The sequence below is a fragment of the Athene noctua genome, chromosome 14 (genome assembly GCF_965140245.1).
Source record: "Athene noctua chromosome 14, bAthNoc1.hap1.1, whole genome shotgun sequence".
In the NCBI taxonomy this organism is placed as follows: Eukaryota; Metazoa; Chordata; class Aves; order Strigiformes; family Strigidae; genus Athene; species Athene noctua.
This window is the reverse complement of record NC_134050.1, coordinates 18,126,411-18,145,406: the sequence shown is the minus strand read 5'-3', so window position 1 is coordinate 18,145,406 and position 18,996 is coordinate 18,126,411. Positions and strand designations below refer to the sequence as shown.

The window sequence follows — 18,996 nt, the reverse complement described above, 5'->3', positions numbered from 1 at the left end:
TGACAGTGTCATGGCAGTGAAGTTGAAAACTTCTTAAATCTATCTAGATTTTCAATACATGCAAAATATCAACAGCTCAATTTATTTATCCAGTCCACTAAATTTCTCCAAAACTTTAAGAAACTCTCTCCCTCTCACCAAATGTCCTCCAGAACCACCACAGTCGGAGTGCATACTGATGGATAGAGCAAAAGCAGAGAACTTACACACTACACAACTCCTTTCTGGACCATAACAGAGAAAAGGGAACTGGTAATTCCAAAACTGTCTTCTGAAAACCCCAAATCTTCCTTTTAGATATTAAACCATTTTTAGGAGAGCTGTTACTTATTCACAGACCTCTCTAATAGGCAGTGTCTAATACAGAGCGTACACTACTTGTCCTGTACCTGAGCACTATGATTCCACAATTGATCATGTACTGCATCATCAACTGCAAAGTTTTCCCACAGAGAGCAAAACTATGGGATTTTTTTCATGAAAAGGAGAGCATAAAGAGACATGAACTTTAACTTGTTAGAAGCCACCTCTATGAAAGTAAATTTTTTTTTTTTTTGTAATCTGTACCAGCGGAGTTGACTTCAAAACACAGCCGTCCCAGTTTGTACTATTTTCAATCAGGATGCATAAATATGAATAATGTTCAGAATTTAAGGTGGGAAAAGGCTGGAAGTACTCTTTTTCACATAATACAGGACAGAATTGGAATAGCAATCAAAATCTAAATTAATAGACGTGGTCTTGGAGAAACATAGCTGCCACACCTACACTGATATCCCTTTAAGTCAAAAGAAAAATAATTCTGATCTTATCCTGTACATTTTTCGTTGTTACAAACTGATTAGCTGTTTTTGAAGTGATACGATTACTTTGTAAGTGGCATAAGCACACGTTTCCTCCTGCCACTGTATCCTCTGTTCCTTGCAAAACTCACTCTTCAAAGCTTAATAGTTTGACAAAAGCTAATCCATGAACCTGAAAACAAAGGGTTTGGGAAGAAATCCTGCAAGGAAAGGGGGAAGGTATTGACAATTTTTCCATGTTTCACAAAGACTAGGTCAAAATGACATAATAAAAACCACACGTCCAGCTCTTTTTATCACCTTTAGGCCAGTTTCTCTCTCATAAATTTGGAGGGTAGGTCCTGATGAGGCAGAGTGCAGCAGCAACGTGCTGTTGTGCAAAGGGTCGAACCAAGGAACTCGCTGTAGGCTTCAGCTATTTGCACCCTCATGTTCAGGCTGGCAGCTGATGCGGGTATGCAGTCACTGCCTGGCTTTTGTTTTCCAGAACAAGGAGAAAACACATTTTTCCCCTCCCTTGTCTGGGAAACAGGAAATAGATTCTTATAAAGACTCTCCCACATACAGACTGGGCAGGAAAAAGGTGGAGTTTGGCAACATTAAGATTTGTTCTTCAAATGCAGACCAGTAATTATTCTAGGTAAGCGACAGGATGGCTGCGCTTACTAATGTTTACTCACCCTGCTACTGCTGTTTTCAAATGTATTTATATTTCATGGAGACTTACCCATAAATGAAAAAAGTTATTTTTACCTGAGTTTTCAGATGGTAAGACCCTTACACAGACTTTATTTACCTTTACCTAAAGGCAACAAATGCAAAAAACACACCTTTTTAAACAATTGTACAAGTTAATTAGTTCTTAAGCTCCTTATAAAGTGGCTAGACATTTTTATCTGTATTTTATAAATGAGGCCATAGTGTTTCAAGTGCAGAATACAGCTCCCCAGAGCACATGAAAAGTTCTACACCTCCACTTCAGAAACCGTGATCTAGTAGCAATACCGTCCTTAGCTCAGGGGAAAAAAAAAATAATTCATTAGGACGGAAAAGTAGGCTTCCTAGGAATGTCAGTCACCTGATAACTGTAACTTGTATGTCTGGAAGGACAGCTCTTGTTGATCATACATATTCCAGGAACATATATTAAAAACTAAACTAAATAAACTAAAAACAAGGAAAAAACCAGCATGAACAGAAGGAAGGCTCTCCACTGAAAAAAATGCCGAGATGCTGGTTTGAAACTACCTCTGTATGAGCTACCCGAAAAAAATCCTAAAATAAACCTGGCTGCATCACACACTACATTTGTTACGTTATCCACCTTCACAGAAAGCATCTAACATCCAAACTGCTTAGGAGTTCTGAACTGGAGTCAACCTCTCTCAAAAAGCTATATTCCAACCACTGAGAAATCAAACTGTTTTAATGAAAAGATGGAATGAACCTGCAAAAAAAAATTATTTCAGTTCCTGAATAGCTATCTTAATTTGTGCTTGACTATTCATTCTGACCTTTACTTTTAGAGCTGAAAAAAAGGATTTTTTTTTTTTAAATAATCTTGAATGCAGTGAGTCCTAAGCATATTACAAAGCAGCGTTTAACGCCATAAAAATATTTAAATATGTAGTCAATATAGTTTCTCTTCAGTATTTTATGAGCCACTCATTACAAAAAGCCCCCAATGAAAAAATTATTAAGTTCTCCTCACAAAACTGCCGTGTTAATGTATCAAGAATATACTTGTAATTAAAACTGACTGGGAAAGCACAGACTTGTCTTTGAAAAGAACAGGTTCAACACCTTTGAGTAATGCAGCTGCATGACTGTCACGAAATAAAGCTCCCAAGCCAATGAAACCTGACATCCACATAACGTCAGCGTGGTGCTGTCACAGCCTAACGTTCAGCATTAGGATTTTTCGGGCCAATGCACGATGCTTCGTTATCGTTTGCATCCATTGGCATTGCTGCTGTTCTCTCCCACATCGAGTAAGTCAAAGAACTAGCATTTCTTTTAGCAGAGCAAGCATCACTAAGTGAAGTGATGGCTTGTCCTGCATCACTGTCAGGACACAGCTTTGGGAATGGAAGATTTTAAAAAAAAAAAAAAAAAAAAAATCATTAACAGGTTTTGCTTTGTTTTTCTTCCTTGGCTTTAGAGCAGACCATAATCAAAGAGTACTCTCCATACAGCTGTGAGGAAAGAAACCTCAATTTACATCATTATTGTAGGTATGGTTTGACAGTGGGTAAGAGAAGAAAACAAGCTCCCATTCTATTTTAATGGAAAGCTTGAATTCACTGAAAAAAACCTTTGTAAATGGCTACAGTTAATACTGTTGTTCATTATGCTTTCACAGTAATATCCCATTACAGAGCTCTAGTGGTGAGAGCCTCTTAGGGGGAAGAAGCAGAAACAAACTGTCTATTGCATATTAAGCTACTGAATCTGCAATTCACAGTAACTGGTGTAAAAGTTTACAGATAATTTACTGCCCCTAATTATTATTAATGAGCTATAAATTGGGATGTTAATAGTTCTGGTGCATAACTGATAAATTATATGCCTACTTTTAGTGGGCACTTCTCACCCTGCATATATACTACCTTCATTGTAACCCCTGACCAGCTACATGCTCTACAAAACAGTTTACTTAGAGGGAGGAAGGTGGCACAGAAGTTGCCAAAAAAAAAAAATAAGTGTCTGAAGTGTTTTGTTGTTCCCTGTTCTGGCCCCAGGCTGTTAACAGAACATCACCTTTGTAATACTCAAATCCTAATTTATCACCATCTGAGATTCTGTATAAGAGTAAGGATGACAGTTTTCTGGAATTTGCGCCACAATATTGTTTTATATCAAGAGGTGAGGCATTTCCAGTAAGTAATTATATGCACTGTGGGGGAAGAAAAGGAAAATGAGAGGGAGAGAAGAATACACACACACAAGACCTGCAACAGCACATTCCAGAGTTCTGAATTAAATTTTTGCTTCTGAAAGACACTAATAAAATATTAGTGAAGTTACTGTTATCCGCTCATAGATAAGTTATGAGAATGAGCATATACTTCTACAGGTTATTCTTTAAGCATTTCCAAAGGGTCAAAATGAGCATCTTCCTATGTCACAGCCTGAGATTTTTATTTCTTAAACACTTTTTCACATAAAACAAAGACTTTTTCCAACTAAAATATTATCAGGCATAAAGTACTACAGTTTCAGAATTACATTACACGATTATCTTATGCTATACGCTCCACTGATCTGAATAACTGGCTGGTCAGGAGGTTACCCCCAAAACACATTTTATATTTAATGTAAATACTTCTTTTCTGTAAGTCATCTGCAGCATTCACCATGAAGGCCCAGTTCCAAATCCATATTTGGGAACAGCTCTATTAATATAACAACGACTCACAGTGTGAGTTCTTCAGAAATCCTCTATTTAGAAGCATTACATTTATAATACTTTCCCCATATAAGGCTTACAGTTTAAATCTTTACGCATACATTGTTAATGAATATTAAAATGCTTAAACTATTTTTGAATGCTCACACACAAAAAAAACAGAGAAAACACATGTGAGATCATAAATCTTGTGCTGTGGGACAAATGCTACCAGAACAGCCAGGCTGAATATAGAGGACAGCAGTTACCAAAATAATACCCACAACCTCTGCAAAAGAAATGCTATTCCTAAAGTTAAGATTAACTCAAAAGATTCAGCATTACAGCTCTAGAAGTGGTTTGGTATTTTGCACCAGACTTCCATCTTCCACTATTTGGCAAATATACTGTCACCATGTGAGGTGGACAGCAGCAGAATTGCCTGGGATACATAAACAATGCCAAAATACGGCAGAATTGCTGCAAATGGTAAGTTATTGTCACCAGACAGTGAGACTACTGTCAACCCTACTGCTTACTTTCAAGACCCTCGCGTTCACCGTCACTCTCCTCCTCCAGCCTTTGATGGCTCCGAACCCCTTCGCCACAGTCCCTCCAGCAGAGCCAGCAGTAAGGCAAGAGGGGTCTTTCTCAGGTGGAGCACTGGGAAGAGACAGCAACCCCAGCCTGCACCAATGACCCGCCAAGGCATGGAGCACGTGCAGAAATTGCGAGGAGCCCCTTCTAACTCCGCTGCTTGCTGCGCGTGGGGAAAAGGTGCTCGACTGAAATCCTCTCCTGAGCATCCAGCTGTATCACCAGGCAGCGATGTGATGGCAAACATGGGATGCACGGGAGCAGAGGGCAAGGCTTGGGAGAAAGTATGTTATATAGGAAGCTTCTACTGTTTGTGTGGATCGGAACATTTGCCACATTTTGCTTGTCCTCAAGAGGCTGTTTCCCCTCTATACACACCCAGCAGCCAGAACATCCTCAGATCTCAGACTACATCCAAATGCACTACTGGAATGTCATCCCTGCATACACTGCAGTAACCCTCCTCCTCCAAAAAACAGTAAGGGGCATTTTAATGACACAAAAGAAGCCAGCTCACTTTGTAACTGAAGTGTACTGAATGAAAATCATTGTCAGCTTCAGAAAATGGAAGAGCAAACCTCTAACTAAATTACAAACAAGCAAAGGGCTACAGCTGACCAAAAAAGCACTAAGATCACCTCAAGTCAGGCAGAGTTCAGTCAGTGCTGGGATTACATCTTGGCTTACATTTTTTGACGCCATAACACATTCTAAAGAAGACTCTCCAAAAAATGGATTCCCAATCCAACAAAAACTGAAGTGGATAATCTACATTTTTGGCCTTAATCTTATAAACCTGTGCTGTGCTCTCCAAGGATAACAGTCTGTATTGCTACCCTTAGATTTTCCCTTTTTTCATGATAGAAACTGTGGTAATTTGGGAGGACTGTAAAACAGTTTAAACAGCTGCTTCTCCTCAGATAAGATATTTGGGTGTTCATACTGCTTCTGTCTGCCAGATGAGCTATTTCAACAGGCTTTCATGAGCTGTTTGTCACATCCTTTAATGCTATTTTTCCTGCAGTTGCCACAATACTTAATAAAAGAGCCTTCTGAAACAGACTTGTGCTCTTTCCGATTTCTACTTTTTTGGGCAAAACAAACATAAGTTACTACTTTTTCTCCTTGGCTTGCTTTGCGTCACTACAAGACGGAAGCACACTAGAAAAATAAATTCTTTTTCAATTTCAGTGCTTGGCTCAAAATCAAGAGTCATTAGTTTAAAGCAGTGGCTTGAAGCAGAGGAAACAGATCCTGGGGCCAACAATATTTTATCAGTCAGTTGAGCATCCATTAATCATTAAGATATTGCTAAGTATTTTGTCCCCATCCAACTTGAATTTGTTTCAAGGCACTGGTTACTTCTGCCTTTGATTATATATAATCACCTTCATATACACAGAGTCCTGGGATGAATACAGGAAAAAAAAAAACATCTCATGGAGAGCAGAACTCAAAGAGCACTTTCAGAAAGGCCCAGGGCAGCACTAAGCAGGAGAAGGGAGACATCAAACTGTGTGGATTCTCAGTTAAAACACTCAACATCACACGTTATAAACAAACTTTTCAAAAAGGTTGAGCAAGTGCTCCTCAGCATCACAGGCACTGAGATGCTAGCTGCAAACACGGCATCTTCAAAGCTTTCACCCCCGACAAATTTCTGAATGCACAATCTAGCCATGTTCCCTTGGCACTGAAAAATGACCCAGGAAAACATGCCACGCAGCAGTTATTCAGCAGCGCAGAATCAGGTAGGGAAATTATGAAAAGATAAAAATTATTTGATTAACATTTAAACATTTTACTTTGTGCTACGTATTTGTTTCAGCAAATAACCACTTGGACATGCTGTTCAGTTTCCACTACCATGAGTTTGGGTTGGCTGCTGTGTGGGAGTCGCAGAGACAACTGCTCAGTTTTAACAGTCACCTTCAGACAGTTGTCAAAATCGCCATGCCAAGCAGAAAGAAGCAGTAAGGCATCATGTGGCTCACTGACCAGGGCCATCAGAAATCCCAATTCAGGTGCAATTTTACCTAGTCGGCTGTTTATCAGTATATCCTATGATATGTGAAGCAAGGTCAGCAACTTGCCAGCTGTCCAAAGGAGCTCTTCACTTCTACAATTGCACTGTCTACTTAACACTGCAGCGAAGCTTTCCTGTAGCAGGCATGGCCATTGTGAAGGCAAACTGGCAGGGGCACGGGCGCTCTCTGCACCACTACAAAGGTTATAAGGAATGCGTAGGCCCATACATGACAATTCTGAAAGGCACAGGAAGCTTAGATCCCACCAAAGTTCAAGCTGCGTATTTGTTTGGAGGTGCACTGAGGTTGCATCTTGTGAAATGTTTGCTTGGATTTACACCCTTCCTTAAACATAAGTCATTAGGATAAAAAGAGGAAATAGATGTGTAAAAAACAGCATTTGTTATCTGACGCATTACTGGTGTGCAAAGACCTGTACTATCAGTAATTCCAAATGCTAAAGGGACAAGAGAAGACCAAAAAAAATAGCGTTTTCAAAGAGAAAAAATGATGCTGAAACAATTACAGTGCCAGTGCGTTTTTCACTGTCAATAAACACAACACCAAGCAAATAAAGGGATATCTCAAGTTAAGATGACCTTCAAAAGAGATCATTTGTAAAAAGAAACTTTGCAATGCAAAGAAATATAATCAGCACACTTCAGGTTAGCACAGAACAGCAAAGATGACTTAACATTGTCAAAAGAGATGCTGGCAGGTAAGATTTCTACCTCAGTCTCAGCAAGATAAGGTAGGTCTCCTAACAGTGTCCTCTAATGAATCTCAGCACCAGATCCCTCTGCACAAACATGTAACCATTACCTGCTTCAAAAAGCAAGAGCAAACATGCCCATGCCCAATAAGACCTGCTCAAAGAATACCTGTATATCACTGTTCTAAGTGAAACTCTGGATTTTATTGTGTTTCCAGTTTCTGTGTGTACAGTTCTTACACTAGTACCAACTGAGGTACAATGGAACAGGATAAAGGCTAGGCAGGGAAAGCTTTTTGCTATTAGACTTGAAAACATTTTTAAGTATCTTAGCTCCCCTTGCAGTTTTCCTCCCCCTTTATGAGTTTACAAGTGCAGAGCCTGACCAAATCATACTCAAATTATTGTGATGACTCTTGCTACAGTTCTTTGTTTACAAGGAAAATTAAAAGAATCAAAATTTTCCTGAAAACTGCATCAAAGAGCCACAATTTTGGGGTTCACCTTATTATGTCAAATACAGAACTATTAAAAGGAAAAGTGAGCTGCTTTATGCAAAAGATGTAAGGGTCTTCACATAACCCCTGTATCCTAGAGATTGGGCTTCTCCAATCACCCTTTTGGGTTTCCTCATCCAAGATACCAGCATCACCTGAAACATCTAGAGCTTGATTAATCTGCAAGAACTTAATGAGTTATAGTTTGCTTACTTTTTAAGAACATCTGGGTACAGTATGTAAGAAGCTGCACTTGCATTTTAAAAGTTGAGGGTTTAAACAGAATTCTTGTTCTCCCTCACAAATGCCAAGTTACATCCTTTTATGTGAACTTACTGCAAATTCAGTAGTTCCAGTTTACAAAGTAAGAATCAATACAGTAGAATGTGCAAAGTGACCTTTGACGTAAAGATGTTCCTCCTACTGCTCAATGCACATTCTCTAAGTTTTAACATTATTAAACATTCAGCATAACATCAGTTTGTCCAATTCAGAGTATAATCAAAATTTATTGCCAGTCTGCAGTTACATCTCTGAACATGCTGATTATTTTGCAGTCCTCATGCTTGGCTGTACAAACCACCTGCTTTTTTTGCCTTTAAGAGACGCTGACAGTTTTCATGCACTACACTGTAACAAGTAACTATGTCCCTGCCATATGCAGGTACCTGCTGTAGAAGCAGTGTATTTTCATTGGCCCTAGAACTTTCCACCCCAATGAGCTCCCCTCTCCTCAAGTGACCTGTGCAACAGGGTGCTGTTCCACCTGACAAGTGGAACATGCTGTCCCAAACAAAACCCCCTAAAGATCAAAATGAGCCTTCCTGCTGACATGCCAAAAGTTTAGGCTAAACAGGAAAACATACTTGAAGCTCTTTTTCCATTACCTTGCATTATTAAACCATAGGCAAGAGATAAACATAAAAGGAATTTCTTTAATTAGATAAATTCACTCCTCAGCATCTGTTGTTTAGTAGAGCAAAGCTCATCAGCATGTTAGAATCAGATAATACTGGATTCTCCCACAAACTCAGTGGAAGCTTCTTTTTCATGCAAGCATTTGGGTGCCACTGGTTTTACTCACTGTAATACAACACTTCCAGTTAAATGCTTGCTGCAAAATGTAATGCCAGGTATGCAACGGACCCCAAGTGAAATTCCTTAAAATGATTATGCAGCATCTTACAAGTTAGAACAAGGCAGAACAGATGTACAGGGTAATCTTGCACAACCTATTTCCCTGAACTTCTATACCATGCATTCATTTTTAATAAACCTTAAATCAATTAAAGATCCTGCTTCCTGTGACTAAAACATAAACTCCTTTAACACAAGCAATTCCCATTACATTTTGCATTTCTGCACCATTTCTTAAATGACTCTCCAAATTAAAACTAAAAAATTAAACTCTCAGAGGGTGAAAAACCTCTACAAAAAAACAAGTTGATGATAATATATTCTTAACCTCTATCTACTAGAAACTCAATCCCATTGAGTGACAAACTCATTTTACAGCTTAAAACCAAATACTGTATTAGAGTAATTTTCAATTTTGTTTGATTTTGTGTGCAGTCAGCTAATGGAATTTTTATTACAGTTATTAAAAAAAGCCAGAACGATGCTAGCATCCATCTACTTTGACGTTAAAAAAAACTAATCCAAATCAAATTTAAACATTTTTTAAAATCAAATTTAAACATATGTTGGCAAAGCAAAGGACTGAGCTAAGTGGCGCTGTGCAAGCCAGTGCAGGCAAAACCAGTGCAGACCAGCTAAACAACACTGCCAAAGTATTTCCTATCTGATGTGCTTGCAGCGCTGTTTGCCTCTCTTGTGCAGGGATTGCCAATCAAGCGCACAATGGACCAGGAGTTTAAAGCAGCTAGGCAGTTTTGGGCTAGTCTGCACACTGGCACTCTGAACTATATCTGGGCTTTTCAGGAATGCAGCACTAAGCCAAATGTGCCGTGAAGCACTTCTCACAACGCTTACTCATTACGGAAGGTTAAAAGCAGCAAAGTAAAATGACATTCCAAGACTTAACACATTTCTTCATTTGTGAAGTCACCTGCCAGGTACTAACTAATAAACAGTTAACACAGTGCCACAGAAGAAAAAGTCCTCTCCAGCTCAGGTATGCTGTGCTGTCAAATAAAAATTACATCATATGAAGACATACAAGAATCTGCTTTAGTAAAATCAAATGCAATTATAAAAGAAATACTTTCACATTATTTTTCTCTATTTTCAATTATTACAAAAATATTCCTTAGAAAAGAAATACCTAGTTTGTTATCTTCTTTCCAGTAACGGTATATTCTGTTACTGAGAGACTTTAATAGCAGAGAAGAAAAATCAGTATTTTTAAACCCACAAAACTAGTTAAGTAACTCAGTAGTTTTATGACTTGAAACTACTTAAACTGATTTTTTAGACGGACTGAACTTAAAGACATTTGTAGTCCCTATCACAGAGCATCATATTTAATAAGTTTCACTCTTGTTCGTACCAAAAGCATGATGGGGTATTTTCTGGCAAACACAAAATAATTACCACAGTCAGCTCTTTGGGAATTACACAGTTCCTAATGCTTTAGTGGATTTACCGAGCAGAACCACCTCATTTTAACATACAGACAACTCTAACCTGCCCCCACCAAATGCACACACTTCAAATCTAACAAAATGCAGAAGGCGGCAAGCTAAATAAGTTGCGTATTTCATATGCTGTGATCCTCTGTCTGTTCTTTTCAAGACAGAAGACTCAGTCGTTACTTCACGTACCCTGACAGCAGAAAGAAAAAGAAAGGCTTCCATTTTCACGTGGTTTTAATGATGATGATTCAAAAAGAGGATGCAGGCTTGTTCTTACCCATTCAGCGTGTATGAACCATTCCTCTTGAGTCTCATACTTGCAGATAAGAATCTTAGGAAAAAATCCAGAATGAGGTGGTTTGTCCTCTGCTAGACCAGAATACAGGCACCTGTTTGGTGGTTGCGCTTTTTGTTCACCAGGGGATCTCTTTCCTGTTTCTGAGTCATCAGTGAGGAACAATGCAAAACCGCCACCAGAGCCACTTAGCAGGAAGCCAGAGGAAACTGCTTTGCAGCCAAACAAGAGTCTGGAGGTGTAAAATCTGCCCAACACACCTCTGAAAATCTTGGAACCCACCAAGGAAAAGTAGCAAAAATTCACGGGGAAGGGGTTTTTATAAATACCTTAACAACTCCCTGCACGTGCAAGAATAAATCTTGCAGAAGGCTGTATTTTATTGGCGAGCTGCTCTTCTTCCAATTAGTCTGAAAGCAGCTTCAGATCTATTCCCTCCTTCTCACAAGCCCTGCTGGGACTACCACTCAAGTATTCAGCACTACCCTCAGAGCACAAGGCAACTAAACAATAAATCCTAAATAACAAATATTCAGACTCTTTCCACGGTTTTTTCTCCCTCTAATATCAAGTTGGAAGTTACACCTGTGGAAAGGGACACACAATTAGTAGTTAAAAGGTTTATTTTCTTTTAGAAAGTTAAAACCAGTCAGATCTAAAGTCACACTTGAATGCTGCAGAGAAAAATATCCTTTAGTCCAGTCCTGGGCAGGCTGCCCTGCATAAATCACACGATCGCACTGTCTCTGATGAGGCTGTTTTCCTTCCCTTTCTGTTCACCCTACCATTCCCTGATAGCTGTGAACTCAACAGCTGCACAGCTTAATGGCTGGACCAAAGGGGTGAACCCACCCTACAAAGCAAAAATTATTACAGATAATCGTTGATAATTTACTGTCTGTAAGCAAATTGACACTGATCCAGGTAATAAATCACACAAAAACCATTTTTGACAACAAATGTTGAAATGACTGTCACTCGTGGCCTAGGTGAAACTACGATATTGGAAAAACTGCACGCTAGCCAAATATAAACATTAAATGTTCATCACCTGAACAGAGGGAAGGAACAGGTAGTGTCCCACAGAACTCTGACCCGAGTACATTATTCTGTATTGTAATGGCCCAAATATCTAAAGACAGTATATTTGTCAAGATTAATTTTCTTTAATCTTGATCCCGCTTTTGCATTTTTCTTTCAGATTTGTCATCTGAAAAATCAACAGTTCTAGAAAAACAGCGTAAAAAATTAGAATTGCTTAATTTCTTTCTAGGAGCCTGAGATTACAAGTATATTTGTTTACATCTAACTGTATATACTTGAATGCTTAGACCGAAAATGTTGAGAGAAAAAAAGGTTACAGTGAATTACAGGCTGAAGAAATCAACATCATACTGTTGATAAACGTCAATGAACAAATATGTTGTATCTGCAAGACAGAAACCAATTCTCAGCATCTGTCAGGCCTCACCTGGAATACCATGCCCAACCCTTGGTACCCTAGTTGCAGGACAGGTGTAGAATTAGCTGGAGCCCAGAGAGCACCAAGAAGAATATTATCTACCTCACGTATGAGAAAACTGAAGGAAGAAAACAAGATAATACTTTCCAAGAATGTAGAACACTGCTTTAAAGAGAAGGGAAACAAAATGTTCTTCCTGCATATATCCATCACAAAGGGACTTGAATTAAGCAAGACAAACCAGGTTAGTATTAGATTTTTTTGTCCAAGAGTTTTTTTGTTTAAATACAGGAACAGATTCCAGAGTCTCCAACACTGCAAACTTCTGAGATGATCTTGCTCCAGAGCTGGGGACTGACAAGGTGACCTCTTTAAGTGTCTCTCATCCCTAGCTTTCTATGATTTGTTCCCATTACTAGCTGGAAGAAAGAAAGAAAATTGTGCTGTGTAACTACATGAGGCAAACTAGCTCAAGTCAAACCAGACTACAGCATGCTTTAGATTTTTTTTTCCTCAAAATAAGTTACACTGGCCAAGACTGCAAATAGGTCCAATACACTACCATCACAGTGGTAGCAGCCCTCTGCTTTCATCATATACATCATGGGAAAGAATTATACTTAATGTTTTTCTCAACCATCAACTTTGCAAAGATCCTACCTACATGCTGGCTGGCTCCAAGGCCTGATTCTTCCAGCGGCTATGGTCGGGCCCCGCTGTCCCTCAGGAATGAGTGAAGATTCACTAGGCCACAGAAGAGCTAGAAGTTAGGTCCCTGCAGGCAGCTACCTCCCAGCGCTGGATAAAGCAGACACACATTCTTGGAAGCTTATCAAAGAAAACCAGAATGATTTATTTGGTTAATAATTTAGAGAAGAAAAAATAGTTAAAGCTAATAAATCAAGAATTTTACATGAAGATCACCTCTAAACACTCTGCATACTCAGAGTCAAGTGAAAACTTGAACTCCATTTTCTTCTTATAAGCCAAGATTTCTGAAGAGGTGGTCTTAAACCCAGGCTCAGAGCAAATCTGGTATGTCTTCAGTTTTAACTGAAATAAATCTGAAAAGATGCATCGGACAGTATAATTAAAGCGTATACAACACTGGGGTTTTTGGGGGTATCTACTAATTTGCACTGGAAGAGCACCAGCAATATGGAACACAGTAGCTATCAGAAAGTGGTGTCTGATGACTATTACCTAGTAGCAACTGACTACTATTGTAAACTGGAGAATCACAATTTTTGTAATTTTTTAAAGAAGCAGACCTTCCCACGTTTTTTTTAAGCTCCTTTCTGGATGCAAAATATAAGTGATGTACCCACGGATTTTCTGAGCATTTTTTTTACTGGCTACCTAATTTCTTAAAAATAAAATTTCAGCATTCTGTTGCTGCAAGCAGCTGTTGTTTTTTCCAAACTCTACTTCTGCTTAAAGACATCAATTCTTTTTTCTTTTTCACTCCCCCGTGCTCTTTCAGGGATTACAGCAGCACAAGGGTATGTGTTCTTTAACATCTCCATCTGAAAACTATTATAGGAAACCAGCAACTAAATATAAACTGTCCAATCGGAGACAGAGCCAGCAGCCACATTGATGCTGGGATCCCAAAATGCTGTCATGGACAAAAGAACTTACCACAGAAACACTGCTAAAACCTACTTGACAACACAACTGCTTCAGAAACAATGAATTCCTGCTTCACAGAGGTCTTCTGGAGAAATGTGTTTGGTTAACAAAGATAAAAAACACCTTATTGTTAGTCAACATGAAAATGAAGACTATAAACTTGCTGAAGTAGGCAACTCTATGGTGAGGCAATATGCTGTACGCATTATCTCCTGCAGGATTTTCAATTAGCTGCACCTAAAGAAATCCTTTTCTCCTCTCTCTCCCTACACGTACGCATTCCAGAGAGCACAGACAAGCTGAATCATCATTACTGTGGTGAAAACACATGGGAGGAGGGAAAATATCTTTATGTCTCCTTAAGATCCCTTCTGACAAATAAAGCATTCTTACAGCCCACTTCTTTTATTCCCTTCCCCAAACAAAATCCATAAACTTTAGCATGGATTATTTGTTCCCAGGCTAAACATTCATCCAATTACTATACTGCTTCTGAGGGGAATTTCAACAGGACTATTTGGCCCAGTTATTCTGGACATTAGCTCAAAATACAGTTCTTTAGAAAACAGAAATTAGTATGGATGATTTATCATTTTCAACAGTCTCACAGCCACTCTGTGCTTTGAAAACAGCATTAAAAGATCTCTGTTTCAATTGTGATTTAAAAAAAAAAATAAATTCTCCATTTAATAAGGAAATGTACATGTTAAGTAAAAAGCTGGGTACAGAAGAGAATAGCTAGTCCTCTACTACTTGGAAAGACTTACAGTACACTCAGGGCTTAATTATTCATCCAGGGAGAGTTTTGCATATGAATGAAACATCTTTCTACATCTAAAAAGAAACACTCACTAGCAACCTCAGTTCTCCACATCTGGTCAGGAAAGAGAGGAGCCAGTGTGCCCATATGTACCCTATTTTCCAGAGCCATGGCTTTTTCACAAGTGTAAAATGTTACTTCCACAGCATTTAGTGTTATTTTATACATGCATCTTCGACCTATTCCCGAAAATGTTTTTGTTATCTGAATTTGTCCCACTATTGAAGTGCACAATTCACTCCCTTTTTTCTACAAAATAGCCACTAACCTAATGCTTAACCTTGTTTTCTACTGTCCTGCACCATAACTTGCACTTAAGGGCTGGCCAAGTTAATTCCCAAGGAACCAATGAAACACTGAATTGTTACAAGAAACAAATTTGAGTCTACTTCTCTAGTCTGCTTATACATTTTATATCACTTTATATTAGTTCATGTATCACAACAGGGCACAAAACAGTGGGTCAGTCAGGTTCATTTTACTTAACTAACTCCAGTTTAGTTTAAATACCAATCTTTAAAAAAGGAGCTTACAGGTCAATATCAATTGTTGCTAGATAAGGAATAAAAAAGAGAACAGGAAGATTGACTCAGACATAGCTGGGAATAAATGTTTTCCCCAAATTCTTCTAATTCATTCTGCACATAAAGATAGTGCTACCTCAGCTTCAGAGCTTAAGATATTTCTTTGCCAAAGCTGTAAAGAAATCCCATTTCAGTGGGGGTTTTGGCTTAGTATGGAAAAGAAGAAAAAACCCTGTGTGGAGACACTACGATGGTCAATATGGAAGTGAAAGCCGTTATCACATTCCCTGTGCAAAAACAGAAAGCCGTAACACATAGGGGTTTTAATCTGGTTTTTAAGTGAAGATTTTTTTTTTTAAATGAATACAACAGCCAGTCCTGATTTAAGGCAAAGATGACAGCAGCACTGAAAGGGTTATTACAAGCACTTCATAATAAGCAAAACAGGACAGTGTTGGAGAAAGTTACAGAACTGAAATAACAGAAAAGCAATCCGCCTGGAAACGGAAAAGGGTGGGTGAGCAGTCTCTAGTGGACAAGGGCAAAAGCCAGGGTTATAAATTTAGAAAAAAAATACACACCCACACAAAACTTCTCCACTAAGAAGATGGGGGGGGGGGGACACGACGACACACACACCACACACAAAAAAAAAAACAACATACAACGTTTTACAAGGCCTTTATATAAATTTTGCCTAATCATTCCTAATGGACATCTGCCCATGGCTTAGTACAGGAAAGACCAAGCTTTCAGCATGTGCCAAACTGTCTGAAACACAAACCTTTGGCACACTGCCTGCTTTGATCCCCCACTTTCAGCAGTTTCCTGGAGGTAGGTTTGCAGCAAATGAACATGGACAGATCACTCTTTGGACGGGCTGTCCAAAAGAGTTAATGTAATGCAAATTTGGTATCAGAATTCACAGGGCTCGATTGCATTCTTTTTAACTTAGCTTAAATGATTTCTGGGTTTTAAAAACAAGAAGCAGCTAGACAGAATTCAATAATTAGTTTCAGTACTACAGAGAGGTACTTACAGAGGGTTAACAAAGTACTGTGGCAAAATAAATTTTTCAGTGAGAGGTGAAAGTTTCCCTGCTTCACGCAAATGGGCATGAAGACCAGCCACGTGGACAACAGTTATTTATATAACTGTGGCAAACGGCTGCAGAGCATGAAGACCCCCATTCAAATCAGCCCCCAAAACTTTGTCCATCTCAAAGGAAGGCTCATAAAGTAACATAATAAATAGTAAGAGAAGATTGATGTTCTTGGCAAGAGCTGCAAGCAGGTAATTTAGGGCAGGCACTGCCCCTTAAGTCCAAGAACAGGAAACAACTGTATGACTTACCAAAATGCCCCACCCAGTAAGTCCCAGTCGGTATAAAAGTCTCTGCTGCAAAATTTAGCTAATGATACAATCCAGGAGAAGTCTGGAAGTACCACAGAGGGAGAACAGGAGAGAAATTTCTGAGAAAGAGACTTTAGCTAAAATTAACTACACACGATCAGGCACGTACAAATCCCTGAAATTTATAAAACAAGCAGAAAGCAGTAGTTACATTTTCTACTGCACAGGTTGCTTCTGGGCTTTTTTCTTTTTAAATTTAGCTAAGTGGTCTCACACTAAGGTGCTAAAAGCTACAAGCCATTTTTGTACTAAAAAAAATTTAAAACTAGCTTGGTTTTGTTAATAATGACACAGTTCCCAGATTCCAATACAGAAAGCTGGTAATCCACAAGAAAAACTTGTTATATAGGACCTTTAACAAAGGAAAGGAAATTCTTTAAATGAAAAAGGGCTGTAGTTTTGTTCAAACACAGAACAAATAATTTAAAAAAAGAGGTATCAGGAAATACAATTGGTTAATAATGGTATAAATTTTATAAGACAGGCTGCATGCCATATATAGCTTAGTGAGTACAACAGGTAGCATGATAGACAACTATATGCTCAGTCATTAAATTATTTTTAATTTGAAACAAATTAAGTGTCAGGCCATCCCTCTCTGAATCTCCTTTTAAACTCGATTATAAGCTTGATCTTGCACATCCTCCCCAGCATCCTCAAAGATTCACTCATCTCTTCCATTACTACTATCCTTGCCACTGCACGGGCAGCACGATGGGACTGAATGCTCTTCTCACACTAGTCCTCTTGCACAGACTGAATGCTCCTCTTGCACTAGGGTAAAGGAAATTCACTTAAGTCCCATGTTCAGACTGCAGATGCAGATTCTTATTGCCAAACATTCTAAATTTAATGAAACTATTTAACATCTGCACCCGCAAAAGACGACAAACCTGGCAACCACTAAGTTGTTCTGTTGCAGTTCCTAATTCAGATGGGTCTTGAAATTTGTGCAAAAATGCTTACTTGGGAAGGGAAACATTGATCAACTCTCTGCAATGCAGTATCCAGTACAAATCTAAACAAACCCATGGAATATAGTTGGCTTTGACCAAAGGAATTACATGTGGGAAAAGGGGCTTGTGAGAAGTGGAGTTGCAGGGTAGGATACCAAAGATTAGCAAAACACCCTGTAAAGCCAAACAGGTATTACAGAAAGACAACTATAATTAGAAGCTTTAAACTAATCTATCAGTTGCTGACTGGTATGAAGAGAGGAGAAAAGTGGGGAACTGAACATTTCAGAATAAATTCTGATCATAAAAATTATCATCCTGCATTTGTAGTAATTTATCAGATATGCTTTATGTGATACACCCTCAAAGATAATTGACTATCTCAAAACAAATAAATACAAAATTATTTTTGCAGTTTATGCTGTACTTCTGTATTAATGCACATAGTGAAATAGCTCCTCTGAAATTAAATGCAGAGTGAAAAACATCCTGCGTGTCAATGGCAAAGGCAACAACATAAATAATTTGAACACCGGCTTTTAAGGTGATCCTAACAAATCCCTTGCCAAATTGGACTTCAGCTGTTATTCGCATTTTTGCAAGACCCTAAGCGTTCAACCAAAAGTCTTTGTAGATGAATTCCAGGCATAACACTCGTCATCCATCCTTCAAATAAAGGCTAGAACACTTCACCCCAGTCAGAGTCTGGACCTCATATCCGAGGACATGAGAACAGTAACTAGCATTTATATAGCACTTTTTGGAAACTCTCACAGCGCTCTGGAAGAGAGCCCTCAATCCCTGCAACCTGTGTCATCTCAGTGATTGTTACAGTCAGAGTGGAAAAACCCAGGAGGAAATGGCTATAAAGTGGAGCAGATAAAAGGAAACGGTTTGGAAACAGAATCAAAATCTCAGTACTGAGGATAAAACACCATCTGTGCTGTGCATTTTCACTGTATTAGCTAAGGCACAGCAGTGAATGTGAAGTAAAACTCTCGTAAGGCCAGAATAGCGGACTTTCAATAACAGGTATCTGGTAGCTATAAACGCTAGATTCCCCAATACTTAAACAGTTTAAGGCCAGGAATGAATAGCCAGTTAGCTGATGTCTTCCACTTTGGTATCTGCTTTTCCCAAAGTGTAAAATGGCAATAACAACACTTCAGGAAGCACTTGCGGAGCCAGAAACTGAGAAGATACAAAAGCAAAAGCCCAGGATTTAGGAGTCAAAATGACTCACTTAAAGCCAAGCACCAAATGAAAGAACAGAAGT

The 18,996-nt window shown here is 38.8% G+C and overlaps 1 protein-coding gene across 1 annotated transcript in view; it reads right to left on the bottom strand.

The window, feature by feature from the left end:
* Window positions 1–18,996, bottom strand: part of MOB2 (MOB kinase activator 2) — a 114,753-nt gene that overhangs the window by 47,191 nt on the left and 48,566 nt on the right. The window lies entirely within an intron of this gene.